General features: G+C 34.8%; 1 long non-coding RNA gene across 1 annotated transcript in view; it reads right to left on the bottom strand.

Annotated features, from left to right (window-relative positions):
• Positions 1-259: 259 nt before the first annotated feature.
• LOC127183466 (uncharacterized) overlaps positions 260-15,574 on the bottom strand; it is a 25,112-nt gene continuing 9,797 nt past the window's right edge. The window contains exons 3-4 of the long non-coding RNA XR_007830042.1: positions 2,235-2,323; positions 260-412 (exon numbers count right to left, since the gene is read on the bottom strand). This is a non-coding gene — a long non-coding RNA (uncharacterized LOC127183466). The remainder of the gene's footprint in view (positions 413-2,234; positions 2,324-15,574) is intronic.

Here is a 15,574-nt window from a genome sequence, read left to right as displayed (position 1 = left end):
GCCAGTATAGAACAAAGCCATGATGCCCTGGGATCTCTGACTGATTTAGGGAAGGGGAGACAGAGAAATGAGGCGGCATGCACTGATGAGATTTCATTTTTCCTTGATTTAACTTTGATTAAAATGCCTGGTGGTAGGTGGGCAGACTTTGAAATCTGCGACCATTGGAGCGAGTACCCAATGGGCCTTTTTTAATGAAACTTCAATTTGGAGTGGGATAATAAGATATTGCGGGGAACATTACCTGTGCTTCACACATTTGACAAGCTGATAAAGCACACCGCTTAGGCTGCGTATGTCTGCATTTTTCTGAAGCCAGTCCAATCATAATCCATTTATACTCCAATGAATGTCTGTGGGTGATTCTTCAATTAGGACACCTTTTCTGTTATGCAGGATGACTTTAAAAACGCTTTAAAAAAAAAAAAAAAAACAATCATGGCTTTAAAGCCTATACTATAATAGCTTTACAATTTTGATTGTCTTTTTAATTGTGTTTTTCTCATTTTTATATATACACCACCAGTCAAAAGTTTTTGAACAGTAAGATTTTTAATGTTTTTTAAACATTAAATTCTCTTCTGCTCACTAAGCCTGCATTTATTTAATCCAAAGTACAGCAACACAGTAAAAGTTTAAAATATTTTTACTATTTAATATAACTGTTTTCTATTTGAATACATTTTAAAATGTAATTTATTCCTGTAATCAAAGCTACATTTTCAGCATTGTTACTTCAGTCGCCAATGTCACATGATCCTTCAGAAATCATTCTAAGAAACATTTATTATTAATAGTATTATTATCAATATTTAGTTGGGAACAGTTGAGAACATTTTTTCAGGATTCTTTGATGAATAGAAAGATCCAAATACCAGCAATTAACTTAAAAAAAAAACAAACAAACAAAAAAAACCTTTTGTAACATTATACACTACATATTCAAAATCTTGGAGTCAGTATTTTTTTTGTATACACATCCACACAACCATTTATTTGTATAATAATAATAATAATAATAATAATAATAATAAGATAAAATATGTTATTTTTAATTAACAATTCATTTTAATTTTTTTAAATTCTTAAAATTTTAAAAAGCCTTATTTTCATCCAAAACTATTCTGTTAATTTCACTCTGCTGGAAGCATTAATTATTGAAAACACAGGGGAAAAAATAGTAATTTTTTATTAGGTGCTGAAATGTTCAGTATATATACTATATTTTTATTATGTTCACATTTGGGATCAGTAATTTTTTTCTTTTTTTAAAAAAATAATACTTTTATTCAGCAAGGATACTTTGACAGTAAAGGCATATATAATATTATATATTGTTTTTTAAATAAATGTTTTTTTTTTCTATTTTTCATGCTTTTAACAGAAATATTAAGCAGCATAACTGTTTTCAACATTGATAATAATAGGAAATATTTATTATATATTATATATTAAAATACAAATATAAACAGAATTTTAATATATTAAATATATTAAAATAGAAAACAGTTGCTTTAAATTGTATTATTATTTCGTAGTAATATTTTTAATGTTTTTTGTATTAAATAAATGCAGCCTTGGTGAGCAGAATTTAAGAATCATAAGAATCAACCATTCACTCAGTGTAAGACAAGAATATATATCCGTACACGCTGATAAAAACAAGGCATTGCAGTGACAGAAAAGAAAACTGCATACAAATATGTTTTACAACAAGAGATCACAGTCATATTGGTTATGGCAGCGTGCTGAATCACTTGAACGTGCCCAACAGGAGGATGGATGACTACAGCAAATGTGTCAGAGCAAGGCAGTCTGGGTAAAAGCTAGTGTTCTGGCAGGATAAGACGGTAATCATCTCTCTTTTTCTGTATCTGTCTTTCGCATGGAATCGCGGCGTAATTCCTGCCGAGGTGGGATAATATTGAAGGATTCAGATGAATGGTTAGAAGGGGGCTGATTAAGCTATTTCATCAGCCTATTGTGATCCTGCGCTGACAGCCCTAAGAGCTTATTCCTGTGAAGCCTTGTTATTAAGTTTCTCCAGATAAGTCTAAGTGTCTGTGACTGGCATTTTGCATTATTTGCTGGCTTCACTGTGCTGATGAGTTACTGTAACACGGTTTGGGTCACTGTGTCATTTCAGTTACTCCAGTGTCTGTCAGCCTAAAATGTCTTTTATATTTTTAATACCCTCCTCTGATTAAACATTGAGAAGGAAACTGGTTACTTACGGGTTGTAGGATTGCTGGCGGATACTTGGCACTGGCGGATACTTGGCACAGCCCCTTTTTAATAGCAGTCTGCCTGGCACAAATCAATGCTGTAATATACCAAACAAACATATATACAGGCCTATCAGTTTTTGTAAGTTGTGGTAAGATCATATTACAATGATTTCTGAAGGATCATTGTGACACTGAAGACTAGAGCTGGGTAAAAAAAAAAAAAAAAAAAAAAAGATAGATTTCTCTCTTTTTTAAAAAAAATATTGATTACTAAATTCCAAAAATTGATTATTTAAGCATGTTTTCAGCTAATGAACGGTATGTTAGTGCACCTCCCATCCAATTAATCGCAACAAACTTTTTCAAATTGAGCCATTCTCAGATGCCAGAAGCCGCTCCCACGATAGTTGATTGACATGAGCGTCTTATCTCAGATCAGTTGAAATAGTCCGACCTCCATTGTTTCGATGCCGGAGCAGGAATGTATATTAGACAACAATATCTCTGATTGAGCAATTGAGGTGTTGTGTTGCAGGATGTAATAATGAACATAGTGGTCGTCATTTACTTTCGACATCTGAGCCGCTGAAGATGCAGTGGATTACGTTTGTTTGTGAAGGGAATGCACCTCCCGATCTACACATATCCGTCTATGTTCGTGCGAATCATCTGTGATCCAGCTTCACTTACAGCAGAAGTGAGTATAAGGGTTTTTTTTAATTTATCTTTGCGATCGCCTTTCCTAATAACATGCTAATTAGCAAGTTTAGCGGCTAAACGCGGCTAAAGTAAACAGGTTCGTCACTCCACAGAGAGAAGAGAGGGGCGGGGCAAGCAGAGCTCATTAACATTTAAAGCAGCCTCAACCAGAACAGGATGTTTTTTGCAGAGCTGATATTGGAAGGGTAAAAAGGGTGTTGTTTTATACTACAATTTTTTAATGGACACCATTGGCACATAATGCAACAAAGATTGCTAAAATCAACAGATTTTACTAACAGACCTACTAATCTCTAAATATTTCTGTGTAGAAATAACATTATGATGCTGCCATCTTTCTGAGGTCATTTCTGAATCACAGGTTAAAATTGCCATTTTGACCCCCCTCTACAAAATAGTGGATTACTCGTGTGTAAATATTCATCAGTGACGTGTGATATTTTGGCTTTTATCACTATACATGTCTAACTTTCTTCAGACAAAACAAAAAAAAAAATAGCAAAATCAAAAATTTGAAATTTGGTTGATTTGACACAGAATGACCCTATATTCAGAATAATCAACATCGAATTGAATCAAATCTGAAATTGAATCACAAGCTTGTGAATTAGAAGTGAATCATGAAATTTGTGTCAAAACTGAAGAATGGAGTAATTGTGCTGAACATTTAGAACATCCATCAAAGGAATAAATTACATCTTAAAATATGTTAAATTATACTAATATTTCACAATATTACTGTTTATTAGAATTTTTAATCAAATAAATCCAGCCATGTTAAACATAAGAGCTTATTTTAAAAAAATTAAACATCTTAGCGACTCCAAACTGGCTAATGGTAGTGTCAATGACTTGATTGGCTAACCTTTTTGCTTATGCAATCAGTAGCACTACTCCCACAAATGTTCTAAATACCAAATAGGAGCTGAAATGTAAACGTAGGTGGTCGTATGTAAATCTGCTCATATGGGTGTGACACTAATATCCTTTTTTGCTGCATAAATCTCCATATAACAGCCTTGGTGGACTAGGAGAAAGCTTTGCTTTATGAATGTCAGAGCATGTCTACATGGTACATCAAGCTTTTTTTTTTTATTTCAAAAGATCCAGAAAAATCCTGTTTTCGAAGATAAATCCGCTCTATTGGGTGGAATCCACTTACATAAAAGAAATATCTGAACCTGACATTAACAGAGATGATGAAACAGATGAAGCAACAGGGATCGCTGCTCGTGTCACTCCTTTCGTGAACAGCGACACACACACACACGCACACAGACACACACAGCTCTGCCAAAATGTGGAACAGCTTCAAATTGAGGATATGAGACTTGTTTGAGGACTAGCTGGCTTTGATAGGAAACATCCCACAGATGAAATCATAGGAAGAAAGATTGCAGCCTCTGCCAGCATATCTGTGCTTTAGAAGTGAAAATAGAGCAGCACTGATTGATTATTTTAAAGAGAAGGAGAGATAAAGATGTAAATTAACTTTAAATGCGTTCATACACACGCAGATCTTTTTGGCTTGCCTCTCTAGGCTCTGACAAAATATAGGACAAATACAGAGCATGCTCAGTTTTTGACTTTAAATGTTGTTTAGAAGTTTATATTTAATGCATTGCCTTAGTTTCGGTTAAGTCCCTGAAATGAATGCTGTCATTCAAATGTTCTTCTAACATTCAGGTCAGATAAAAAAAACAATTCACTCTTGGCTCAAATTCAGCCAAGAAATATAGTACATTTTTGCTCTTGCCTTTGTCAATGTGCAACATCCGTTTGTTTTGGAGAGAAAAGACAGAAAGACTTGACCAGTGTACTTAACTGAATCTCACATAGGCAGAAACGAAGCTTTAAATTCCCAAATCAATACAATGTCCAATGTGCTGAGAAGCAATAGACATATTTAATGATAGGAAACCATTATGCTGAACACTAGAGCCATTTTAAACTGCATAAGCACACTCCAATTTGTCAGCTGTTAAATGCAAGCAATTGTGGGGAACCGAAGTAACCAAAGACACAACAATCGAAGTTTTGATTTTTGCAAAATGCACTCTGAATCTAATTCTATCTATAGTTTAACAAGAAAAAAAAGTGCAGTATGTTAAAAAAATCATGCTGTCAGGGTTTATTTTGCAGCAATTACTGTACATGATCCCACTTTCTACATACTCACTAAAAACATAAAATGTATAACAAAAAATATGAAAGGTTGATTTGAGATAATTTTATAGCTGTTAGCTGTATATTATCATAAAAATGAAAATATATATTTAAAAAATATATTTATCTAAAATTAAAGGATGAAATTAGTGTCAATGACTTGATTGGCTAACCTTTTATATACCTTTTATAACCTTTTATATACATATACATATATATATATATATATATATATATATATATATATATAAAACAGAGACTGTAAATAATACCACTTTTTACATGGCTACTCACCAAAAAACATTTAATATATAACAAAAAATATGAAATATTGATTTCAGTAGAAAATGAAATGAAATGAAAATGCCGGTTTATTGACAAATTAGAATCCAGTATTGCAGAGAGCCTTTTAATAATATTTAATAAGCAACGATCACAACGATGCTAAATACTCAGTATATGACAATAACTGTAAAACAGAGATTTACAGAATTAAATAACAGGCTTCTAATGATCCCTTGGAGACATTGATTAGGTTCTAATGAACATGCCCTGTCTTTAATGTGGCCCTTAACTTTACTGTAACAGTGTTAATTGATTACGGCACTCAGGTGGGTTTTTGGTGTGAATTGCTTTGACTTCCTCTTGTCCAGAGTTCACGAGGGAGAAACTCAATCTAACATGCTGGCCTACAGACATCTGTCTGAGGATACGAGCTGGCTGGAAGCCAAATATAATGTTGATTAGAGCTTGCGGATGTGCAGAAGTGATTTCTAATAGCTGTCAGCATTCATTTTTCAACAGACGGCATCACGCTGTCAATCATGGACAGCAGGATAGTTGGCAATCAGTTTGACCAGCTTGATTCTTTTGTTTGTTCAGTCAAGGTCATAAATTAACTTTCTGCCACACCTGCCAATGGGTGAATTGAGAAATATACCAGCCATAAATGTCTCCTAACGGCCAAAAAACTGTATGACACAATAGCCTATATATATATTTTGCCCCCATGTCAAAGGGATTTTGTAGCTATTTTCATCATATATCAGTGACAAACAGCGCAGGTTGTTATGTCAATCACAGCATCATATACTTAAAGTAGTCTACAGTCTGTGAAACTGCAGCAGTCACAAAAACATGAAGGGATTTCATACCTCACGTCATTTTCTCGTAGCTTTATATAATTACAGTTGAACTACTGTTGTCACATGGACTATTTTAAAAATGTCCCTACTACCTTTCTGGGCTTTGAATGTGATTGTAGCTTTGCTGTCTATGCAGGGTCAGCAAACATTTGGATTTCATCAAAAATATCTTACTTTGTGTTCCGAAGATGAATGAAGGTCTTACGGATTTGGAACGACATGAGGGTGAGTAATTAATAACAGAATTTTCATTTTTGGGTCCCATTGCATTGCATTAAGAGCCAGGTGTAAAACCTTTTTAAATTTAAAGATCAGGGTAAATTTAACTTATTTTGTCTTCTGGGGAACATATAAGTATCTTCTATAGCCAGTAGTAAATGGGAAAAAAAAAAAAAAAAAAATATTTAGGCAAAATAAGAAAAATGTACACATTTTCATTCTGTTCAAAAGTTTTCACCCCCAGGCTATTAATCCATGGTTTTTCCTTCTGAAGCATCAGTGAGCGTTTGAACCTTCTGTAATAGTTGCATATGAGTCCCTCAGTTGTCCTCAGTGTGAAAAGATGGATCTTAAAAATCATACATTATACAATCATAAAATCATCAAGATTGATCAAGAATCATCAAGATCCTCAAGATTTGAGATCCATGTAAAAAGATGGATCTTAAAATAATACGGTCATTGCTGGAAACAATACACAAAAAATACACAAAAATGCTGAAAAACCAAAGAATATGTTGGACCTGAAGGATTTTTCTGAACAACAGCGGCCAGTTTAACTGTTCAGGACAAACAAGAGACTCAACAACTATCATTAAAAAAAAACAGCTATGGATCATTCAGGTAACAACACAGTATTAAGAATCAAGTGTATGTAACTTTTGAACAGGGTAATTTTTATAAATTCAACTATTATTTTCTCTTGTGGACTAAATGTAAATATCTTTAATGTGAAATATCTTATCCAGGTCAGTACTAAATTAAAAAAAATAGCATGCATTTTGTATGATCCCTCTTATTTTGGTAAAATAATTAACATTTTGCAGATTCTGCAACTTTTGACTTCAACTGTATAATATTTAACAAGATTTGTTGTACAGTATTCTTAAATAAATAAATGCAGCTATGAATGGTAGTGTACAAAGAATAACATTTACCTAGTCTTGTGTTACTTGCACCATAAATTATAGACCATATTGCAGGTCTTCATGGGCCAGTAAGCAGATAAATGCCACAGCTACCATCTGACAACAAATTAACATCAGAGATGAAGAAATGATCTAGAGACACCCAACAGATTTATCCATCAACAATAAGCTACAGAGATTGGGTAAGTATAAATATTAGGTGCTGCAGTACTGGAAATGTAAAACACCCTGCAAAACAAGCTCCCTGTGCATGCGCTCGCTCAGCATGTTTCTCACCGGGAAGCCGCACAGAGCTGACAGGACCTGCAAGGTACATCTGAGGCGATCAGTGTTTCTCTGGTGAAACAAATGCCGGGACAGCTGTTCCAGCTGGCTGAGTAAAGCTGACCTCAGACAGAACACTCCGGAGGTGGATCTGTGGAAAGGTATCAGAGATTCAAGGTGTTTGAAGCCACAGCCAGCAGCAGCAAGCGCATTTGTGATCCGGTCTTATCTCTCGTCTGTAGACTATTGTGCGATGTAGTAAAGTGGTTCTGAACTGACTCTGAATAAGCAGACAGCGAATAAACAAAGCGAGGTGAGTTTAGTCAGTGTAACATTTGGATAGAAATCCCACGACAATGTAGCAGCACTTTAAAGAAAGACTGCAGCTGTCCTTGGATAACCTTTTCTAACACACATTCCTTAAAGGGATAGTTCAGCCAAAATATAAAAAAAAAAAAACAAACTACACCAAACCTGTATGATTTTCGTTCTTCCGTCAGACATGAAATAAGATACTTTGAAGACTGTTTTTCATAAACAATGAAAGTCAGTGGGGTCCAAACACATTTCTAGTCGTTCAATCCCTAAGACTAATTTCACATTCGTATGTGCATGCACGCTTTAAGCACTAATAATAATACGGCTGCACGTGTGAATGCTCATTTTGGTGAGTAAACAGTGAAAACCATAAACAGACAAGATGAAAAAAAAAAAAAAAAATCAAAAAGACGTGTCAAAATATTGGATTTGCGCATTAGGGCTTGCAGTGTAAACGCAGCCAAGGAGCTATGTGGAGAGGGAGAGCTTTATTCAGACAATGCAAGAGACTACAAGGCTAACCATGTAGAGAATATCAGGTAAACTTTTGTTAATGTATTCCTCCTACACAAAGGGCTGATCGGATTGTGCAAGGAGACACAGGGTAAGATGTCAGAATATAACTGTTTCTTCATGCATTGGATGTGGGCTTTAAAGTCAGAGTGGATAAAGTGCTGATCAAATCTATACAGAATGCAAACTAATGAAATGCATGGTAAGTAGCACTCTAAATGGAAAAAACTTGGTACTTCGAGAGTATACAGACATATGTAAATACATAGATTTATTCACAAGAGATAGTTAACTTTATTTTTTTTATACATCATTCATATATTGATTTTTTTTTCTTTTCTTAGTTTATATCATTAACATTTTATTGCAAAGTATTTTGCATTTAAAGTGGATTTACATGGTTTAGTATTAAAAGTTCTGAGACAAGTCAAAATACACACACACACACACACACACACACAGTATTAAAGATATTTTAAAAATAAATATATAATCTTCTGTTCAGTCTACTGTTTTTATTTGGTTTGGTTTGGTTTGGTTTCCTTTCCTTTCCTTTCGTTTCATTTCATTTCATTTCATTTCATTTCATTTTATTTATTATTTCATTTCATTTTATTTTATTTTATTTTATTTTATTTCATTTATTTTTTTAATTTAATTTAATTTTTATTTTATTTTATTCTATTTTATTTTATTTATTTATTTTATTTTATTTCATTTTATCCTATTTCATTTCATTTCTTTAATTTCATTTTATTTTATTCTATTTCATATCATTTTATTCTATTTCACTTCATTTTATTCTATTTCATTTCATTTTATTTTATTTTATTTTATTTTATTTCATTTTATTTCATTTCACTTCATTTTATTTTTATTTTATTTTATATTATTTTATTTCCTTTTATTTAATTTCATTTCTTTTTTTAATTTAATTTAATTTCATTTCATTTCATTTCATTATAGTTCAGAATAGCGGTTTTAAATTATTCCCGAAATGGAAAACCTGAAATTTCAGCACCTATAAATGTAATATGCTGACTTGGTGCTCAAGAAACTTTTTTATTATTTTCAATGGCAAAAATAGTTGTGCTGGTTAGGATTTTTTTATTTATTTATTTTCGACATTTTAGGATTCATTTTCAAATTACTTTATTGTCATTTTTGGCCAATTTAATGCATCCTACTATCTATCTATCTATCTATCTATCTATCTATCTATCTATCTATCTATCTATCTATCTATCTATATATATATATATATATATATATATATATATATATATATATATATACACACATACTTGACTACCTGTACAAATTTTCAGTTTGTCTTAAAAAAACATCAACAAGAATAAAAGTCTTGTTGTCTAGTTAGAGCAGCAAAACAAACTGTCCTGTTGAGCACAGCAGAAACTGCCAAATAATTCCCTGTGAGCAAAATGGACCAGTAATATTTTTGAGGTTAACATGTGCCTGGAGCAGTGAGACAACCTATCAAACTTCCTTGTACTAGTCCAGAGACCGAGCATTAATTACGACTCCATCTATGTCAACGAAACAACAAACTGGCTCTACTGGAGTGTGTTTAAAAGAAAACCAAAGCATGTGCGTGCGCTCTCTCAAAAATCTGTGATTTGGGTCAGAGGCTGGCAACATGCCTGGTTGTAATGCCATTGTGGCTCTCAGGAGCAGCTGTTCAATGGTGAGTAATTTGACAGCAGGTTGGATTTTGTTTTGTGGAGATAACAACAGGCTGTGAAGATGATTACGGTGCACCGACTGAAACCGCCGCTACACGCTGGCAGTCCTGCGGGCTTCTACTTGAGGTGCAAACTCTCAGAGCAGGATGGAGTGCTCAGAAATGCCTCAAGACCACTAATGGGAAAATACAAAGGGAGGCAGATTCCACTTCTGCGCTCCACCACGTACAAGGTACTGTAACATCTTGTTTAATTAAGGCAGAGCTTAGTAAAGCAGGCCTGAAATGTGGCTTTGGAAAGATTCAAGGTTACTATTGCTATTACTTGTCCTGCAGTATTTGTATTACAGACATGAATGATATTTTAAATCATTTGGAATGTTGAGGAGAGTTCCGCTGCTGTCTATGCAGGGTCAGAAAGCTCTCGGATTTCATCCAAATTTGTGTTCCAAAACTGAACGAATCTTAGGACGACATGATGATAATGACAGAATTTTCATTTTTGGGTGAACTATACTTTTAAATGTTCTATTGACATTTCCATGATTCCATATCTAAATTAATGCCTCATAACAAAAAAAAGTATGGGACACTTTATAGTGGATTTAGCAGCTGTAAATATAAAGTTCCACACATTATGTGCTTTTTATACATTATCAACTGTGCATGAATGTGTTCTCTGCTGTAGCCACACAAGGCTAATAAAACCCCATTGTCACACACGTTTAACAAAACTGATTTACACATCTTCACACTTCCTCACATCCTGGCCTCTAATACATGTTCCAATACACGGAACTCTCCTGAGCAAGTGATCGATACCTGAAAGGAAAGAGAGATTGATTTCTTCCCTGCTTTCATCCATCAGTGCCTCCAAAATGAATACGTCCATCTGTAAGCATATTGCTTATCGACTCTGAGTAAACAGAGATACAAAGCAAATGCACAATTATCAAGATGCATTACGATGTCGTACAAGGCGGTTTGTCATTTGACAGTTGATCTGTCTGAAGAATTTGGGCTACTTGACTTGCTCAGGATATGAAGAAAGTCCAGCTGATTGAAAAAGATCTTGGTCTGTAATAAAATAAGAATAAACAAAGTTTAAAGAATAGAGTTTTTTAAAATAGAAATCTTTTGTAAAAGTCTTCACTGTCACTTTTCATCAATTTAATGAGTCACTGCTGAATAAAAGTACTAATTTCTTTTTAAAAATCTTACTTATGTCAACATTGCATTGTAGCATCTTTTAACAAATTTACCACTAAACCAAACAGCATTTCAATCCACAGTAATGCTGTTTTGTTCCATCCTCCAAGAGCATCAAAGCTGCTACTCTTTAATTTGAGTAAATCTATCAATCAAGTAATCATAGGCTTACTTAGAGCTTTTTGTCTATTGATCCATACCATTACGTTTATTCATTTAGCAGTTTTATCCAAAGCGACATTCAAATGAGAAACGGTAAAACAATCAGTTTAAAATCTTAGGAGAAGTAATGGTTGCAAATGCAAGAGCCATAATCTAGCCTCTGCCTAATTAAATGTTCTATTTCATTTATGCATTATATCTACAGTCTCTTCAGGATGTACGACAAATGTTATGCAGGAGAATGTCTTGCAATTGCACTCGGCTCTATTTTAGGTTCCCAGAGCTGTAAATTATGCAGAGACTGGATTGTAGCGGATGTGTTGATATCCTCCTCTCACATCTCTGACACACAGTGTAGTCAGGGCTAGCATAACAGTGGGATGCTAAATGTGGGGAAACGTAGTCACAGAATGAACTTCCTACTTTGGCCTTACTCTTAAAGGAGAAGTCCACTTCCAAAACAAAGATTCACATATAATGTACTCACCCCCTTGTCATCCAAGATGTTCATGTCTTTCTTTCTTCAGTCGTAAAGAAATTATGTTTTTTGAGGGAAAACATTTCTGCATTTTTCTCCATATAATGGACTGCTATGGTGCCCCAATTTTAAACTTTTAAAAAGGCAGTTTAAATGCGGCTTCAAACAATCCCAAATGCGGTTGTAAATGATCCCAGCTGAGGAAGAAGGGTCTTATCTAGCAAAACGACTGGTTATTTTCATTAAGAATATACAATTTAAATACTTTTTAATACTTTTTAATCTCAAACGTTCACATTTGGAATCGTTTGAAGCTGCATTTAAACTGCCTTTTGAAAGTTCAAAATCGGGGCACCATACCAGTCCATTATATGGAGAAAAATGCTGAAATGTTTTCCTCAAAAAACAAAAAACAAAAAAAAAAAAAAAACCTCAAAAACTCAAAAAAAAATTTGTTCTGGAAGTGAACTACTCCTTTAAGTTTTGAATGTTTATATACTGTAAATGTAAATTTAGTCATTGTTTTGGAGCACAAGCTTATAAGATAACCTTAAGGGTAACATATTCATACTAAAAGCCAAAAAAAAGTCCATTTTGATTTCATGGGGATTTTAACAATCACACGAAGGACCTTTTTCTCAAAATGTCAGCACGATTTCAAATGTGATACTGATTTGATAAACAGTTCAATAATTAGTTATAGTTAATATTAACTAACTTACATTTTTGACACAAGTTATTATTTTTGCTGTATTTCGACAACAAAAATAGTTCCAAACAAAGCCACAGCAGAACTGTTTTTTGTCTCTGAGCAACAGTGTTTCGTTACTGAATCAGCCATTTGAACAAATCAGTTGAATGAATGACTCAATGACTCTCTGATGCAGTGATTTGCCACCACATACTTCAAAAACTCCACATCAAAAATACATCAAAACATTATGCATTCATAACTGCAGGTTAACTGCATTCACATCCTGCATTAAACAGTCTGTGTAAATGCATCTAAATGCCACTTCGGATGCAGATTCTGTGCCACCTGTGCATTGCAAACACAAACAATAAAGGTAAAAATTCCCATAAACGGTAAAAATCAATTTAAACATTTGATAAGTTCATTTCTGTTACTCCTGAAAACTAATCACCACACAGAATATGAAGAATATCAAAAGCCTTGGGAGACAGCTGTCCACAGCAGACCTAAACCTGCTAAAGAACCAACACAATCAGGGCCTAAAATTAACACAGGCATATGTAACTGTGTAAGTCACCAGTTGAAATTACAACAATGAAAAGAAACAGCCAGTTTAAAAAGAGATTCGCTGTTTCTGACGTAAGCGAATAAAATAATCTTTTCTGAAGACAAAATCATCGTGACTGCTTAGCTGTTTTGTCATAAGCGACAAGAACGAGTCAAATAATAGGATACAAATGGGCTGATAATGTCAGAGCAGTGTGATGGCTAGCTTGTCAACAGACATGATTTTAAAGATTTTTACCTGAGAAGATATTGCTGCTTTATTTTGGAAGATAAACTTTTCGCTTATAACCTGAGAATGTGGCGACACATACCTGGGGTTACGCTGGAACGGAATGGAAACATGATGGGCAAACATCATAAAGACGGTTTTTCGGTGTTTCACTGATGATGGATAAAAGAGAGACTGGCTTGTATTTAATACTGTACGCCTGTTTCACACATACTCTGTTTGCCGTGTGTGTGCGGTGCGTATTTTTTCCGCGCGATTTGAGCGTTCACACTCCACGTGGTTGCGGTCCGGCAGCGCATTCCAGGCGCAATGTGTCTGCTCTGTGCAGTCTATTGTACAATTGTTTCCACACCAAGTCTATTTTGCTGAGCTGGACCTGCTGAATTAAAGTGACAGCTCATTGTTTGCGCTACATGAGCATGGATTGACTCGAAAATGTAATAATTAGCCTACACCAGTGCTTGAAGTGGAAAAGTGGAAGTGCTGGTGTTGTGCCCATTTTCGACCCCTGCCAAATTATTACCCCCTCTCGTTGAAATCGCTACATGTTTGCCTAATCCTAACCCCTCCCCTACACCTAACCCTAAACCTACCAATACTGGGGGGGCGGGGGTAGTAATCTGGCGGGGGTCAGAATTGGGCACAACACCAGTACTCACGGAAAAGTAGCAGTACTCAGGAGGCTAAAATACAAAAGTGCCGGTACTGCTTACCGGTGCGTACTGGCCCACTTCAAGCTCACAAAGTTTCATGGCCGGTAAAAAAAAAAATTTGGCTGGTATATTTTCTCATGTCACTGGCCATCGGCAGGTGTGGGAAAAAGTTAGTTTTAGGCCCTGAGCACAATAATACGATCAGCGAAATATTATCACTAATTCCAGAAAATATTAAAAAAATAAAATAAAATTTTCCATTATGGCACACCCCTATTGTGAGCTTATGCACATCCTGATTTTGCTGAGTTAGATGTGTTCCTGGGTCAGCATATTTTGTTGACCCTGGAACAACATTTTAATCCAATATTTTAATCTTGACCACATCCCTAAACCTAACCTTACCCATGAGTAATCCCTAAAATCAGAGGAAATGATAGATGAATGACACTGATGTACAACCACCAAACACTGATTTTAAGCCTAAACTTCACAAAAACTACAAACAGTTTTTTTCAAATCTGACTGGTTAATCACAATGTTGATCCAGGAACATGTCGTACTTGGTAAAATCAGGTTCTGCGTGAGCTTATATACTGCAACTCTGCATATATACCTCGCAATTCTGAGGGGAAAAAAATAGAATTTAGAGATATACTCCCAATTCTGAGAAAAAAAGTCACAACTGAGAGATAAAACAAATTCTAAGATATAAAGAGAATTGTGAGTGGAGAAGTGGGAAAGAGATCACAATCATCTTTTTATTCTGTGGCAAAAGCGCTTCCATACATACTGTACTCCTTTCTATGTTGCAGCTCAGAAGAAAAACTACAAAAATGCTTCCAAGTACTGTGGTGGCAGATTGCCTGTTAGATTTGAGCCTGTCGGAATTGGGGATGTGATAAAAAAAGGGAAAAGGAAATTAAAACCTTTTAAATGCACCTCACATTATTGCTTGTTCCAACATCAAAGCATCTGTCTTGAAGTGCATTTTATCAGGAGTGTATTCATGGAGCGCCAATTGAAAATATCGGAGAATAAGATGCCTGCCTGATACAGCAAGCAGAAATATACATGCTGAGTATATGCATTGTGCCTGAACTTTGGTTACGGATCACTCGAGTTTCACAGATGCCAGTAAAACACCTTCATAAAAGCTTTGCACCACCCTACAGCTATCAGATCATGCAAACCCATTTACCCCTCTGCTTGATCCTGCAAGGAACACAAGGCAAAAGTAGTCTTTTTTACACATTTCAATGCCTCAGTAGAAGTGCATGAAATTACACTTCAAATTGGCACGCGTTTTCCTTCCCTACAGGGAGGGATGCATTCCCACGTCTTGGTACATTAATCAACTGGAAATTGAGACAACGGG

Source organism: Labeo rohita, chromosome 20, assembly GCF_022985175.1.
Source record: "Labeo rohita strain BAU-BD-2019 chromosome 20, IGBB_LRoh.1.0, whole genome shotgun sequence".
NCBI classification, from domain to species: domain Eukaryota; kingdom Metazoa; phylum Chordata; class Actinopteri; order Cypriniformes; family Cyprinidae; genus Labeo; species Labeo rohita.
The sequence above is the reverse complement of the archived record's forward strand: the minus strand, read 5'-3'. Positions and strand labels throughout refer to the sequence as shown.